The sequence below is a fragment of the Malaclemys terrapin genome, chromosome 2, assembly GCF_027887155.1.
Source record: "Malaclemys terrapin pileata isolate rMalTer1 chromosome 2, rMalTer1.hap1, whole genome shotgun sequence".
In the NCBI taxonomy this organism is placed as follows: Eukaryota; Metazoa; Chordata; order Testudines; family Emydidae; genus Malaclemys; species Malaclemys terrapin.
The window spans coordinates 106,519,214-106,535,113 of NC_071506.1; the positions used below are offsets into that span (position 1 = coordinate 106,519,214).

A 15,900-nucleotide genomic window follows, 5' to 3' on the forward strand; every position below is an offset into this window, starting at 1 on the left:
TGAAACTGATCCAGATCAACAAAGAGTCCATAGAGACAATGCAAGTTCCAGTGACTCAGGAATCAACACTCAACAGCTGGGCACATCAGCCAAGGGAATTGTGAATTCAACATGGGCCTGGCCTAAAGATCAAAGGACAGAGGTGTCCAGCAGAGAACAAGTCTGAGCTCTGGAAGAAGCTGGCTCTCTCATCTGGGAACTGACTCAGGGCTTGTCTACACTTACCGGGGGATCGACGAGCAGCGATCGATGCATCGGCGGTCGATTTAGCAGGTCTAGTGAAGACCCGCTAAATCGACCACAGATCGCTCTCCCGTCAACTCCTATACTCTACTGGATTGAGAAGAGTAGGGGGAGTAGACGGGAGAGAGTCTCCCGTTGACATCACGTAGTGTGGAAACAACGGTAAGTAGTTCTAAGCTACGTCGATTTGAGTTACACTAGTCACGTAACTCAAATTGTGTAGTTAGATTGAATTTCCACTGTAGTGTAGACAAGGCCTCAGAAAGAAAGTCAGAGAGGGAGACAGAGCCTGAAAAATTGAGTTCACTACAATTGGTGAATTGTGGCTTGACCGGAATGGACTATGCTTTAGCTTTTGTTTCTCTGTGGTAACCTAAGGACTTCCAATGTTGAATTCTAGTTGACTAATCAATCCACTTTGTTGTTTGGGGTGTCACTGCAAATACTGACTGGGGAGTGTAAAAGTCTCTACCCAGAGCAGGGTGGATACAAATCAACGATTTTTAAAAAAATTGATTTTTTTTTATTTAAATCGGATTTTTTTTTATAAAACGCTTTTTGAGGAAAAAACCTATCTAAAGATAATTTTAATTAAGATACATTATAGCTCAAAGATATCTCATCATGGAATAGAGATTATAAATTCTAAGTCTATAGTATGAGACAATATATTCATGTAACGTTTAAGAAAAGTTTTGTAAATGAGTTCCTATAGTTCATGGATTAGGGACCCAAACTTATGGGTTTCCAGGGGCTTCTGTATAGCTTATTTAGGTTAAGCTTTCTATCTACCCAATGGGACTCAGTACTCGATCTAGAAGATACCATCAGAGATGCTTAGTTTCACAGTTCTCAAACTGTGGATTTCTCTCCCCAGAGATAACATGCTTGTTAACAGCAAAAATGTGTTTAAATAAATAATATATAGAGGTGAGACATAACAGACCTCAACCCTATTGTACCACTGTAAATGTGTGTACACAGAGTCAATCCCTTACCTCTCTCTAAAAGTGCAAAGTTTCAAAAAGTTCAATGAATAGAAGATTGTTGGAGGCCGAATAGATCTGGACAAGGAAAAGAAGTCTGGAGATAAATATGAGAAGGGAGGGACAGGCAGTAGAAACAAAAGTGAAACTGTTTGAGCAGCATATTCCAGAAGTCTTGAGATCTTTCTGAGTGTAGCCTTCATTGATTTGAGATCTACCATACCATTCTCTCACTAGAAGGGAAAACCTATAATGGCAGAAAGCCATAAAAGTGACCCTGTTTGGGAATATTTTAATGAAGTTCCTCTACCTTTGGGTAAGACAGGCATGCGTGCAAAATGCAAACAGTGCAACAAAGGCCTGGTTGCCCAAATGAAACAACATCACGAGAAATGTTCCTTCTCAGGAGGAAGCTGCGTTGAAGATGATGAAAGGAACATGTCTGAATATGCAGGATCTTCAGGTTGGTAAACTTTTTTATTTCATACTTTTTTCTTAAGGACTGCCTGTCTTCTTCTGGACTACTCTTGAATTCTCATGTTTGAGCAAAAAACATAGTTGTTACTCTATGGTACTACCATTTTAGATGCCGTTGTGATAAAAAATAAATAGCTGAAAAAGGCAGATCTTCCTTTCACAATTTCACCTTTAAAGTAGTACTGAGTGTCAGTGAACACAATGAGTAATACTAAATGAGCAGTATGGTAATAATAATTAAATAACTGTGTTGACTTATTTTGTTTAGAAGAATCCATCCTCAACATACAGGATTCTGAAGACCATCCACCTTCAAGATCGCCATCATTTTCTATAGTTTCAGAGTTATCTACCAATTAGTGTTTCAGTTACATCATGTATGTCACATAGCCACAGTATATCTCCTTTAGCAAAAAAAAAAAAAAAAAATCATCCAGAAACCTTAGATAAGTTTGTGATAAGAACCAGCAGATTACAAAAAGAGGTAATTGATGAAAAAATTGCCCTGTTTGTTTATGCAACAAACTCTCCTTTCTGTATGATTGAGAACCCACATTTCATTAACATGGTTCAGTCATTAAGAACAGGATACAGTCCAACCAATAGAGCAGATGTCACAGGCAAATTGCTGGATAAAGTGCATGGAACAGAAATTGAGCAGTGTGCAAAAGGTCTAGAGGGTGAAATTGTTAACCTGAGACTTGATGGGTGAAACAACAGGATCATTGTGGACATTGCACGTGCTTGTGTGACAACAAAAGAAGGGAATGTCTTCCTTACAGAAACAATTGATACATCAGGAAATGCACACACAGCAGAATACTTACGAGAAGTAGCAGTAAAAGCGATAAACTGTGAAAAAAAATTAAAATGTCTAGTACACAGCTTGGTCACAGACAATGCTGCAAATGTATCCAAGATGAGAAGAAATTATTTAGAAGAGAGTCCCAAGCTAATAACATATGGTTGCAGTGCTCATTTGATGCACCTCCTAGCCAAAGACTTCAATTTTCCAGAAATAAAGGCTAATGTTGTTGAAATTGCAAAATACTTCCGTAACAACCACTTTGCAGCAGCTGCTCTGAAAAAAGTGGGAGGAACCAAGCTAACTCTCCCACAAGACGTGCGATGGAACTCAGTAGTGGACTGTTCTGAGCACTATATCAGGAACTGGCCTAATCTGATGACAGTTTGTGAACAAAATTGTGAACATAACATAAGAACATAAGAAAGGCCGTACCGGGTCAGACCAAAGGTCCATCTAGCCCAGTATCCTGTCTACTGACAGTGGCCAATGCCAGGTGCCCCAGAGGGAGTGAACCTAACAGGCAATTATCAAGTGATCTCTCTCCTGCCATCCATCTCCACCCTCTGACAGACAGAGGCTAGGGACTCCATTTCTTACCCATCCTGGCTAATAGCCATTAATGGACTTAACCACCATGAATTTATCCAGTTCTCTTTTAAACGCTGTTATAGTCCTAGCCTTCACAACCTCCCCAGGTAAGGAGTTCCACAAGTTGACTTTGCACTGCGTGAAGAAGAACTTCCTTTTATTTGTTTTAAACCTGCTGCCTATTAATTTCATTTGATGACCCCTAGTTCTTGTATTATGGGAATAAGTAAATAACTTTTCCTTGTCCACTTTCTCCACATCACTCATGATTTTATATAACTCTATCATATCCCCCCTTAGTCTCCTCTTTTCCAAGCTGAAGAGTCCTAGCCTCTTTAATCTCTCCTCATATGGGACCCGTTCCAAACCCTTAATCATTTTAGTTGCCTTTTTCTGAACCTTTTCTAGTGCCAGGATATCTTTTCTGAGATGAGGAGACCACATCTGTACGCAGTATTCGAGATGGGGGCGTACCATCGATTTATATAAGGGCAATAATATATTCTCAGTCTTATTCTCTATCCCCTTTTTAATGATTCCTAACATCCTGTTTGCTTTTTTGACCGCCTCTGCACACTGCGTGGACATTTTCAGAGAACTATCCACGATGACTCCAAGATCTTTTTCCTGACTTGTAGCTAAATTAGCCCCCATCATATTGTATGTATAGTTGGGGTGAAAAAATAGACGGCACGGTTACAGCCAAAGTTCTCTACATTGGGTTTAAGAGAAATGTTGAACACATGCTGAGTACCCTGAAGCCTATTTCTGTAGCCTTGAACAAAATGCAGGGAAATAGCTGTTTTATTGCTGACGCTGTTGAAATGTGGAAGGAACTGAGTGAGATCTTAAAAAGAGAAATTTGCAATGACAGAGTTAAATTACAAGCATTAAAAAACCGAATGGGACAAGCACTATCTCCAGCTCATTTTCTTGTGAATATTCTCAGTACTCGGTACCAGGGTCAAATCTTAACTGCTGAAGAAGAGGTTATGACAAGGACATCCAGCAATCATCCCTCCATAATTCCAACTATAATAAACTTCAGAGCTAAGGGTGAACCATTCAAGAAATATATGTTTGCTGATGATGTTTTAAAGAAAGATAACAACAGTGAACTGGTGGAAGTCACTTAAGCACTTGGATTCAGAGACCGTTGAAGTGATAATCTCACTTTTAACAGCAGTAGCTTCTTCTGCCAGTGTAGAAAGAATATTTTCTTCCTTTGGACTAATTCATTCCAAAATTGAGAAATCATTTGGGACCTGAAAAAGCAGGAAAGCTTGTTTTTCTTTTCCAGATTATGAACAAACAGGAAAATGAAGGTGAAGACAATTGAGTTAGCTGCAGAAGCCAATATTTTACGTTTCTCATGTTGACCTGGCTGATGTAGTAGATTTAATTTTTGTTTTTGTTTTTTAAAAAATATTTCATTTAACTATTTTAGTTAAAACCAATTTTAACAAAAACAAACCGGATTTTAAAAAACTTGAATGTTTAACTACATTCAAAAATTCATATGCTTGTTTTGTTAAAATATTATATGTTTGCTGTTGAAAAAAAATCCAGAATAGATAACATTGTTGTTTTAGTTAAAACAATTTTAAATGTCTGTCTGGTGATGTTCTCCTCCTAATAAAGCATGGCAAGAAAATCCTCCAAATATTAATGATTAACCTGTTGAATTGGAGATAGTTCACCTCCCAATGACTTCATAAATATCTGCTTAAATTACCTTTATAATAATATATGGAGATATCCTATCTCCTAGAACTGGAAGGGACCCTGAAAGGTCATCAAGTCCAGCCCCCTACCTTCACTAGCAGGACCAAGTACTGTTTTTGCCCCAGATTCCTAAGTGGCCCCCTCAAGGATTGAACTCACAACCCTGGGTTTAGCAGGCCAATGCTCAAACCACTGAGCTAGCCTTCCCTCCCCTTTGGTAAATGAAATAATCAAATGATCATTCATTTTCTGATATAGCTGTAAAACTAATCTGAAAAGTTTTCAAAATAAATCACTTTAAAAACATATAGTGTGTACCTTTTAAAAATGAAACCTACATCTATCTCTGACTTGTGAAGAGTATATAATAAGGTTATAACAACCAACAAAAAATGTAGAAATCCATGATTAAATCGAGTCTTCCTGACTAGTGATTTAAATCATGATTTAAATCAAATCCACCCTGACCCAGAGTCTAGCTCATTTGGACTTGCAGGACTCTGAAGCCCAGAGGCTCAGTCTAAGAGACTGTGAAGCTGTATGGCCTACCCTGAAGGAAGGGTGAGACCCTTTGGGGGTCTGGCACACTGAAAGGGTTCCTCCAAAAGACTGTTTAAAAGCTGAGATGTAGCACAGAACCTGTGGATCCATGACAAGTTTTAAATGTAAAAACATGTTTTAATAAACTTACTTTTTTCCTTCTATATCCAGCACACTTAAGGTAGTGTTATGTTACTAATAAAAATGCTGTCTTTGTTGTATTTAATTGAATTAAAATTTCCATGCAATTAGAGCTTGACACAAGTCACAAGTAAAAAACTCACCATAATCTAGTACGTAAGAAATGCACCATTTTTAACATTATAAAAAATGTAAAAATTAAAGACTCTAAATATATGTAAATTAAGCTATTTAATCACTTAAATAAATGCATATAGAAATAATGTATCCTCCTGGTTATCAAGAAGAAGTTATCAAGTTTGCTGATTTAAATCATGATTAATATTAATGATTTAAATGACCCTGGATAGGTGCCTAACTTTAAGCACTTAAGTAGCCTACTTTTGGTTTTAATTTCTGAATATGGAAAAGCTCTTACGAATTAGGTGAGTTAACATGAGTTTTAAAGGAGGCATTTGAATGGAAAATTAATAGAGAATTTCTAGTTAATCCTGAATGTTTAGGCATTTATATTATGACTGGATCCAAAAGCAGTGTGAACAAGAACTAAACAAATTGTTATTGTTAGGGGCAGGAAAGAGGTGTTTTGTTTTTGTTGGTTTTAATATATTAAGTTTCCTATATGAACACATTGTTGGGAAAACTTGATCTGCTGCCATGCAGGGAAAGTGTGCACAAGGCTTGGTCTCTGACCACCATAAAAACCAAAGTGACTTTAGTCCTTTGGAAGGTAGGATCACCAACTGTTTCCAGCTACACCTTATGTCTGATGTTCAGAAGGGAACTGTGGGGAGCCTCATAGACCCACTTAGTGTGAGGCAAGGTCACAATTACATTTACTTTTTGAAAGTGGTGAAAAGACGTAACAAGGGAAATTAGAAAAAAAAACAGGAAATACCCCGTACTAAGTCAACCTTTTCTCCTTTCTGTTCACTTATCCATTTCCAATGTTTTGGAATGTTTGGGGGTCTGAAAATGTATCTGTTAGCCTTCTTAACCGTTACTAGCACTGAAATAATTTTGGACTTTAAATGTTATGGGTGAAAATGACATGCAACTGCAGTGCTACACCAGCAACAGTATATTCCAAACTGCGAGACAAGTCATCACTGTCTTCACCATTCAAACACTTACATCTCATGTTTTCAGGTATAGTGCTTCAATTTCTGCTATAGCTCTTCTTGAGATACCGCTGATAAAATGTTGGAATTTCAAGAAAGATGGTCATCAGAATGACGTGGATATCTGGTGTCTTGCAGCCTGCTAGAGCTAGAAGTAATTGTCGTACCACACACCAATGTAAAACTGAAAATTCCAGCTTTGCAATGGCATATAGTATTAGTTCTCCAACCCTGGTGTTTCTCAAGAAATCTGACTACCCCAGAACAGATGAAATCTCATTCCATTTCTGTCAGCTATGCTAAATTGCCCTAGACCACAAAAACTTTTTTTTTAAGGGGAAAGAGTGTCTAAAACATGTGCAGATAATTTTAAAGTCAGTTTAACTGATCAACTTTAAATTGTATTAGAAATTTAAACTTTTACAATTATCTCAAGTAGCATGTGCCTGAAAAATTGCATAGGATTATAATTTGAGTTGGTAATGCAGCTTGTTATAAAGATAGCTGGTTTAAATTTTTGCTGGTTTTGTTTTCATTGAAGCATTTTATATTTTTAAAAAGCAACGTGATCAATCCATAACATACAACATAATGTACAGTACCTGATGGTCACATGCTTTACATAATAATGAAATGCATACAGAAAATGTATATATTTCAGAACTTCCTAAATTTCATTCAGATGACCAAAACCAAGAGATTCTATTGTTCAAAAGCTTCATTTTGATTTAAACAAAGTTTTTTTGCTGAACAATCAGATCGTCAACTAAAATAGTCTCATGCATCAGGTAAATATAAAGTTGAATGACAGTATTCAAATATCAGGTTTTGATATTGATAAAAAGAATATATGAAAGAAATGTCAGTTCATCCAGATAAATCAAGTAGATATGGACATAATCTTTAAACATGCACAGAAGAGAAGTGTTAAACTGATAACCTATAGAATGCATGGATTAGAATTAAGACTGACCATAAAATTACACATGTGATTCATGAAGCTGCAGCACACCTACATGATAAGAAGCATACTTTTATTTTAGAAATGAGTGTATTTCACAAGTTGTTTTGTGATCTTAATGAATTTCAATGATCAACAAAGTGAGATATTGAGAACATCAAGTACACCCAAGCAGGAACACTCAAAATTTCCCAAACATGGATCTCTCAAAGCACCTCATTTCTGACTGCCATTCCCAGTTCTGAGTGCAGAGCTTCTAATGAGGGGAGCTACTGTCTATATTATAGTGCCAAATTGTGTTGACATGGAAAGTGTTAATCACCAGAAAAACATGTCTAATTTTTTTCTTTGTAAATTTAGTTTTCATCAATGAGGATATGAATTGTTCATCAGGCCCCATTTTCAAACTTATGAACTTCACACACACAAAGTCTCTCTTTTACTACACTTTTGCAGCCTCTTTAGATTGAAGCCAAACACGCAATAAGCACCGACGTCTCAACATCCGTCAACTTAGTTATTCTGAATCCATCATCAATTTTGTAATGGTACTGACCCATGGACTCTGACCAAAAGTAGATTAGCAAATTCTGAAAATTGCTCAGTGAATGGCCACACAAATCCTTGCTTACAGCATGTATGAATTTAGCAAATTTCACTGTGTTAAAGCTAGTACTTGCTTACAGTGGAAAAATTGATTATAAGCCCAACAGTGGCACATATCCAAAGTATTAAATTATTGAATTTTCTGAAGGACAAATGTTAGCATTTAGCTAAAGGCCTTCTTACACTACATAGTATTGCAAACTTAAACAGAGGAGGCTAATTTTATCCCACGTGTAACCCCACTGAGGATAGCAGAGTTATTTCAGAGAACAATTTCATTCAGAACATATAGTGCTAAAAAAGCACTTTCCCTTTTTCAGAGCACTGTATGACAGTTTTTTCATTCACTATATGGGGATCAATCCCACTGATCCCCAAGATAGCTATACCCCATATCATACCCATTTAAGGACTTCACTAACTTTTCCCATTTGAAGCACTCTGATGGCACAATTTTGAGACACATAATTTATTGCAAACAACAGGGTTAATTCTCTCCCCTATTCCAATCTCATAGTATTCACTCTGCATCTCTCAAAATTTCACATTTAACTAAAGAAACTTGTTTAAACTTCATAGAAGTAGCATTTAAATGAACCAGAGTCTAGTTCATTATTTGGAACTAATTTTTTTTTCTACCTATAGGTAGAACCAGGGCCGGCTCTAGGATTTTTGCCGCCCAAAGCAAAAACAATTTTGGCCGCCCCCCCCCTTATTTAATTACCCCACCCCCGGCCCCGCCTCAACTCCGCCCCTTCCCCAAATCCCCAGCCCTGCCTCCTCCCCCCAGGCTCTCAAGCCTAGGAGGGAGGGGGAGAAGCAGCGCCGCGCCGCGGCCACTCGGAGTCTCCCCCTCCCTCCCAGGTTCGAGAGCCTGGGAAGGAGGGGGAAGACTCCAAGTGGCCGCGGCGCGGGCACCGCTTCTCCCCCTCCCTCCCAGGCTCTCAAGTCTGGGAGGGAGGGGGAGCAGCGGCGCGCGAAATGTCTGTTTCGGGATCTCCCCCTCCCTCCCAGGTTTGAGAGCCTGAGAGGGAGGGGGAGACCCCAAGCCGCCGCAGCGCGCGAAACAGCTGATTCGCACGCCGCTGCTCCCACTCCCTCCCAGGTTTGAGAGCCTGGGTGGGAGGTTTGAGAGCCTGGGAGGGAGGGCGAGTGGCGGCGCGCGAATCAGCTGTTTCGCGCACCGTGGCAGCAGCAGCAGAGGTGAGCTAGGGCGGCCGGGGCACATTTTTAGGGGCGGCATTCTGGCGCCGGCCATGCCGCCCCTAAAAATGTGCCGCCCCAAGCACCAGCTTGTTTTGCTGGTGCCTAGAGCCGGCCCTGGGTAGAAGAGCAAAAAGGAAAAACTCCCCCAGTATCTGGACACTTCCTAAAATGGAAATAACCCAGAAGAAGAAAGGGAAAATCCAGGACCAGCCAATTCATTTTGTACGTCTGAGATGTTGAAGGAAGATCTGAATTTTTTTATATGCCTTGTCAAAAAGAAACCCTAATTCATTTTTTAATCAAGTGGCAGAAAGGAATACTGGAAAGATGGGTGGAGGGAGGACCTCTAAAGGGGATTTTCATCCCAGAAGGTTGAATTGAGAGACCTGGATGTATGGCAAGATGTATCCTTGAGTCACTGAATGGAGCATAATGTCCATGAGACAGCAGGTTCTCCCATAAAAAGTGTTGTTTCCAGTGACATCAAGAGTAGCTGTGGCCTGAACTAGAATTAATATATTTAGGAAGTTGTGACACCACCTCTTGGTATTTGCATTTAAACATCCACCTGAATGATCATGGAGGTATAAATATGCCTACTTTCATATCAGCCATATCCAAAAAGAAGTCCCACAAGATAAAAGAAATGCTCAGCTTGTAGGATGGCAAACTAGTGTCCCACGAACTACTGGGTTTGAAAACTCAAACAAGTTCACTTAAAATTATGCAAATAGAGCTCTACCAAAACTAAGTAACTCACATACTATAGATCTACTCAGAATGGCTTATCTTTGAACATGTCAATGCTTGTCAGCCAGCATATTTTCATAAATTATTAATACATTAGCAGTAATATTGAGTAGCTTCCTGTTTAGATCTCTAATAAAATATTCACAGATAAAGTTAAAGAGAACCTCTTGGGTTATCTTGTCCATCCCTTTGCAATCAAAGGTCAAGAAAGGTGGGTCACAAGAGATCCAATAAAACTGAGAGCTTCAGTTTCCCTATCTGTACATAGATACATTGGTACTATTTTTCCACCCTTGGCATACCAGTTAAACTACAAGTTTAAACATTTTTCCTACAATATGAGGTATTTTAAGTCTCTGTACCTAAAGTACTCAAAGTACCTAAGGGACCAAGTCGCTTTTGAAAATGGGACTCAGGAGACTAAATAACTAATATGAAGTATTGTTGTAACCATGTCAGTCCCAGGATATTAGAGACACAAGAGAGGTAATATCTTCTATTGGACCAAGTTCTATTTGTGAGAAAGATAATCTTTCGAGCTTACACAGAGCTCTTCTTCAGCTCTGTATAAGCTCAAAAGCTTGTCTCTCTCACCAACAGAAGTTGGTCCACCTTATCTCTCTGAGTCACAAATCTGAAAATTTTACCCCAAAATCTATTTTTTTTTAAATTATATTTTTGTATTGGCACTAGGCATTCCTTAGTGCTTCTTGATTTAATCCTTAAAATGCTAAATGAACGCTTCCTACACAAAAAGGAATATACAGCAAAAAATTGTGAGCACACAGCCAGTAACAGCCATAGAAGATCAACTCTTCAAGTGCCATCTTACAACCAGTATTACCTATCTATGACCGTTACAAGTGCTACACTCATGATGACTAAGGCAACATTTCAGAACAGAAAGAAATTAAGAGTTAAAAAAAAAGTCTTCATTTTTGTTTGGTTGATAGTTTGAAATAATTTTTTGCATGTTAAATATATTATCAGTATTAACAACATATTTTATTTGGAGACATTTAACATAACCGGAACTAGATATTCAAAAGTGTGCTTCTAGCTAAATAAATAGCTTGCATGACTGTAGCACATGGCTTAGTTTCCAACACTGCATTTAGGTGTAAAGACATTTAGCAAAATTCAAACTCCTGTGTCTAGTTGCTTAGGTATACTAAAGCGCTGGTTCATTATTTCCACATAATGGAAAATACTCATGTTTATATCCAAAACAATAATATTACTATCATACTACCATTCAGCACTTGCATAGTGCTTTCATCTACCAAGATCTTTACAAACATTACATAATGTTGTAAAACAGACAATAAAATGAATAGAATAAGAGATGACATTTTGAATCATATGAAATACAACCACACACAACATGTAAATGTTTACTGTAATTATATATAATTTCACCTATTTTGAAAAGTTGCATGTGTGACTTTCAACAGGATCATCCTGATTTAAGGCAAATGATTGAAGTGTTCTATTTCTGTACAGTAAGTAAATACAAGTATTTTCCTAGCAATGTGCTCTACAATGTGTACAGTTATGCACATAGAATCTGCACTTGCAGCCTCATTGTAACCATATAGGGGAAAGTTTCTCCCTCTGTGGCCATATCTGATTCTGTGTTAAAAGACAGAGTGCTCAATCCCCTCTAGAAACCTAAACATGTCTATGCATTTTAATCAACAAAAGGGAAAGATACCAAGCACAATAGCATACAGCTCAGGCTTCACAGAAGGTCTGCAGCAAATTTCAAAGTATGTCCATTTAAGTACAAAAGATCAGAATAGAGTCTGCTGGTGGATTGGAAACACCACCCAGGTTATATAAAAATAAATACAATTGAGATGAAAAATAGAGCAAGATGAAAAATGTATTCCAATAACTATTCACCTCCCTCCTGACCTATAACTTTGCATTTTAAAGCAAGTGCTTGCATGCTGGTGCCTAAGCTTTGCTTGTGCAATATGCTGCACCTCAATATTTCTGAGTCAGAGCTCTAATATAGAGGTATTACTTTTTTAAAAAAAACATGGCTACATAATTCACGTAGAGTAACTCTTCCCTTCTAACATTGTTCAACATTTACTGGGCCACAAACCATCCTCTTTTCATGAAGTCAATATAAATTTTTTACAAAGATCAAGGCCCAATATTTGTACTGATCCTTCGAAATGCTAATAATTCAGTTTAAGAATGCTAGATATATTGACAAACCAGTGAGGTGATACCGAATGGAAGAAGAGAATACTGTATTTTAGCTATAATTATGAACTATAACAGATGTCAATATGAATCAGCACTGATGCAGTCTCTCATCCTCCTCTCTATAGGCATGCCTCATCCTCTCCACAAAGGGTTTCACTATTTCTCCCCCTCCCTCTGCTATGTAGAAGTTTGGGATTCTTCCCCCCGCCCCCTCCTTCCTTCCTACCCATCCATTCATGGCACTGGGGAGGGATAGCTCAGTGGTTTGAGCACTGGCCTGCTAAACCCGGGGTTGTGAGTTCAATCCTTAAGGGGGCCACTTAGGGATATGGGGCAAAAATCAGTACTTGGTCCTGCTAGTGAAGGCAGAGGGCTGAACTTGATAACCTTTCAGGGTCCCTTCCAGTTCTATGAGATAGGTATATCTCCGTATATTATAATAAGAGACAAAAAACAATAGATTGATGCCTTTTCTTTAGCACCAAAGCTAAATGTAAAAATCTGTACAATCAGAGACAATAAACCAGACTACATTCTGTGCATCTGCTTGCAGAGGAGCTCTTCCATACATCTTTCTCCCCACCTTCCTAGTGTAAAATATGGGGTCAACCACCTCGGAGGCACTATCTGCCCTAAATACTCAGTCTCTGGGCTACTAAAGACCCTCCACCCCCTTGAGGCCAGGAATCTCAATCTCAACGTTGCATTAAATTGCCCTCATAGTCTAAACATCGAAACTCTCGCTGTTCCCCAATTGCTATGCTGGGTGCAGCTGCCAGTGAAGGAAGCTCACGCACCTCTAGTCCACTGGAAATGAGAAAGGCCCCACAGAGCTAGCACAAGGTATAGGGCCCTCTGACAAATAGTCACTGAGAATTTGTGCAGATCTCGGGTTCTTTCTTCTGCAAGAATTGGAGAACTCATTCTTTTGGGGGATAGGGAGAACAGCTCAAGGAGGAAGTGAAATGAAGGGGGAGGGGGCAGGACCTCACTGAGTTTTCCTTTCCGTGGGGCCCCCAATCGGCAGGTTTTTCCTACAGGAGAGGGCAATCTCTCCCCTTCCTCTGCATGGCCGCTATTCACCATAACATCTAACTGCACCACCCCTTTAAGTACCTACAAAACAGAAGTTACAACAATCCCTGTTTCTTCCTTCCTTTCTTCCCAGTGATCAAGCTCAATATTACAATTTAACCATCCATGACAGACTGTGAAAGCACTTGCATACCTTTTATATTCTCTTCTCTAACTTCCACTTCTAACTGTTGCTCTGTGTCATTCCCATGGTCATTTTCACGTCAATAAGAAATAAAAAGAATGTGGAAAAAGAGTATTTCTTACAACCAAAGCTTGTGGGGTCAAAAGCTTTTCTTATGATGTTCTCATTATTCAGTGACAACAGGTTGAATAATTAGACCTAAGGTGGATCTGAAGACAACTTTATAGCATAAGGTTTTCTCCCTAACTTTAGTCAGTTGTAATGTGAGACCTTATTTCACTTAATAAAGTAACTCAAAAGCATTCTCTAACCATTGTATTTTTCCTTCTCTCTCTTTGAATCCTGCTTTTCATTTTTCCTGGAAGTGGTCCAAAGTAATATGAGACAACATAAATTGTATTTTTTATCCTTAAATCTTATTTCAGTCCCTAAGATATTAACAATAGAAATGTAATGCAAATGCAAATCAAAGTATTACAAGAAAATATCATACAGTAATTTGTTTTTTATGCCCTGAAAACCATGACAGCAAGAAACCTCAATAACACCAAAGACTCAAATAATTGTAAAGCACAGTAGTCATCCCTTCTTAAAGATTTATATAAATTTTGCTACAGTTATCAAATTTTGATCAAATTAACAGATTTCAAATCGATGTAAAAATAAATCACATTTTCCATTCCATTCTCAGTGGTGGCAGATGACAGAACAAGGAGCAATGGTCTCAAGTTGCAGTGGGGGAGGTCCAGGTTGGATATCAGGAAAAACTATTTCACTAGGAGGGTGGTGAAACACTGGAATGCGTTACCTAGGGAGGTGGTGGAGTCTCCTTCCTTGGAGGTTTTTAAGGCCCGGCTTGACAAAGCCCTGGCTGGGATGATTTAGCTGGGAATTGGTCCTGCTTTGAGCAGGGGGTTGGACTAGATGACCTCTTGAGGTCCCTTCCAACTCTGATATTCTATGATTCTATGATTCATTAGAAAAACTAGTAAAATTAACTTTGAACAAAGGCAAAGAGCTGTAGATGGGTAAGGGGTAAGCAACTGGTGAGGAAGAGAATTTATCTTCATTGAAAACAAGTTTTTTTAAATTTTTATAACTTAATGACTGAGCTTTTGCTCTGAGTTGATGCTAAATGGCAAAATTTCATGCAGCACAGATCTTTTTACAAACATCTCAGTACTTTCTTTGTGGCAGGACTTGAAAACAAAGACTTCCATACTGCTGATTTAAGGTGTCCCAAGTTCCAGAAAAATATCCACAGAAAACAAATTTTAAGGGTACAAATCTAGAACTATATTAAGGACATTCAGTAGTTTGCAAGATCATAGCCTCAGTATAAGCAACGGAAATAAAAAAATACATCTGCATTACTTTACACACACACAAAAATCAGGTACAGGTAACTATACACAAAACAAGCACAAAGGCTATCAGTCTCTCTTTACAGCTATAAAGGATAACAAGTGATTTGTTCAGATTTCTAATTTTGCTCTAAACTAGGCCAACCAGCTCAGCACTTTTCTTAAGATAATGTACACTTGTCTGCCCTACATCTTGTATAGGCCAGAGGAGCGAAAGGATATATCTAAAGCAACACCAAACACCATTTTAATATTGTTCATACTATGTTGCAAATACATTCCATACAAAACAGGCATCAAATTGATATCAAGTCTTTTTTGCACTGAAAACTTATGATTCTCTTTCCAAACGTCATAATTCATTTAGAGACAGCATAGAGTTCCCCAACTATGTTATTAACATCTTAGATTCATGATGTTATTCCATGCTTAATAGTTTACTTTTTCTCCATAAACCTTAATTTTTGCTTGTCTCTCAGTTTGAACGACCAAAAGAGAATGGAGTCAGGTTCAACTGTCCAGATCTCATCAACTCCCACAATGCTGTAAGATCTGAATTGCAAATAAATATGGTAGAACAAGAATGTTTAAATCTAAACTTAAAAAAAAAAAAAAAAAACTTTTCATTTTATTTTTGTTAATGAAAAATTATATTGATCCTAACTTCTGTAAAAATGTTTGTTTTGAGTGTGGTATTTTTAATTGATATATTTTAAAGAGAACACACTGATTTTAGATTGAATTCAACGCAGGATTGGCCCTTTAAACAGCATTCTGTTACATTCCCTACAGTCATAATGTGTTTAAACTGTTTTTAATCTTTCTTTTCTTAAAAGTTAGTGGCTTGATTTTAGGGATTCCCAGCACTTCTAATTCCCAGTGACTTCAAAGGGATTTGTGATTATTCAGTACCTCTGACAAAATCAGGCCATAAATAAATAACTT

General features: G+C 38.1%; 1 long non-coding RNA gene across 3 annotated transcripts in view; it reads right to left on the reverse strand.

The window, feature by feature from the left end:
- LOC128832548 (uncharacterized) overlaps nucleotides 1-15,900 on the reverse strand; it is a 419,194-nt gene that overhangs the window by 400,296 nt on the left and 2,998 nt on the right. The gene's annotated exons all lie outside the window — the stretch shown is intronic.